This window comes from Colobus angolensis, unplaced genomic scaffold (genome assembly GCF_000951035.1).
Source record: "Colobus angolensis palliatus isolate OR3802 unplaced genomic scaffold, Cang.pa_1.0 Scaffold325, whole genome shotgun sequence".
NCBI lineage: Eukaryota > Metazoa > Chordata > Mammalia > Primates > Cercopithecidae > Colobus > Colobus angolensis.
This window is the reverse complement of record NW_012116544.1, coordinates 210,809-212,302: the sequence shown is the minus strand read 5'-3', so window position 1 is coordinate 212,302 and position 1,494 is coordinate 210,809. Positions and strand designations below refer to the sequence as shown.

The window sequence follows — 1,494 nt, the reverse complement described above, 5'->3', positions numbered from 1 at the left end:
GGGCCGGCGGCGCCAGCCGAGCCCACGCCCACCCCACCCGGAACTCACGCCCACGCCCACCCGGAACTCATTGACCAGGCTGGCAGCGCCAGCCGAGCCCATGCCCACCCCACCTGGAACTCGCGCTGGGCCGCTAGCACGGCGCGCAACCCAGCTTCCCGCCCGTGCCTCTCCCTCCGCACCTCCCGGCAAGCAGAGGGAACCGGCTCCGACCTCGGGGAACCCAGAGAGGGGCTCCCACAGTGCCGTGGCGGGCTGAAGGGCTCCTCAAGCACCGCCAGAGTGGACGCCAAGGCTGAGGAGGCACTGAGAGCGAGGGCTGCTAGCATGTTGTCACCTCTCACTATGAAATAACAACTTCTGGAAATGAAGAATAATGTGTGAAGAATAAATTACCATTGGTGGGGGGGAGGTGCAGGGGAGAGCCAAACAGAAGTAGAAAAAGTAGTAGCCAGCGCACCAGTGTTATCTACAGTGTAGATTGTACCTTTTCTACCTGACTAGGTCTCTTAGGTCGTGTCTCTGAGTAAATATTTTTAACACTAAAGCGATTACAAATGAAAGAGTGGCCAATAAAGTGACTACTCTCCTCAGGGCTTTGAACCAGTTGGGATAATGTGGTAAGAGAAAAAGTTCAATGTGTAATGCTCTCCCCATTACCTATTACTGTGACTGTGGCTTCACTGAGTGTTTAAGAAATAAGGCAAACTATGAAAACACAACAGGAACTGTACTATTAGCTAAATTAAGGAAGTCGGGTTTGGCTGGACTGCCTTCTGGTAGAGCAAAACCCCCTCTGACCACCACAAGAAGGATAGGAAACTAACTCCATCTGAGTAAAAGCTAATATGGGAATATAAAAGTCTTTGTCATTAGCAGGACCAGTGGTAAAGCAATGAAGGGGATTAGTCCTGCCAGAGTTACCTATAATGCTGGCTTTGGGCTGTCAGGCAGGTACATGATGGTGCTTGGTGGCCTGGCTGGAAGTACTGCTTACTTCCGCTTCTTTTTAAAGCTGCAGGGGGATGTGTGATAGCATAGTGTCTTGCTCATATACACTGGAAATGATGAGAAAAGCCAAGGCCTTGGAAACAAAGGGGGAAAAGTACTGCTGGAGAGACATCTTGGGAGAATTGTATCTGTTCCTCTGCTGGCTCCTAGTGCCACTGCAAAAGAGTGTTTAAACATCTTAGAAGATGCTAAACTTCAGGATGAAGTGAAACATACTGGGCCCTATTGAAAGTCTTTTTCAGAAGGATGCCAGGCAGTTCTGATTAACATGTTGTTACAGCTAAGTGGAGGCATTGAATAGAAGCATGTTTTTGTCAGCATCTCGCAGAGAGATGGAAAACTGAGCTGAAAGAACAGTCCAGGACTACCCAGAAAGGCACTTCCTACATGTGGGTTAAGAGCCCTGATTTTGAAATACATACAACAATGTGTGATGATAATCCGCCCATGCCTGAGGAAGACAGAAACACAGCAGGAGCAGAA

The 1,494-nt window shown here is 49.4% G+C and overlaps 1 pseudogene; it reads right to left on the bottom strand.

Annotated features, from left to right (window-relative positions):
- LOC105518648 overlaps window positions 1–1,188 on the bottom strand; it is a 1,908-nt pseudogene extending 720 nt beyond the window's left edge.
- Between the last annotated feature and the right edge of the window lie 306 nt (window positions 1,189–1,494).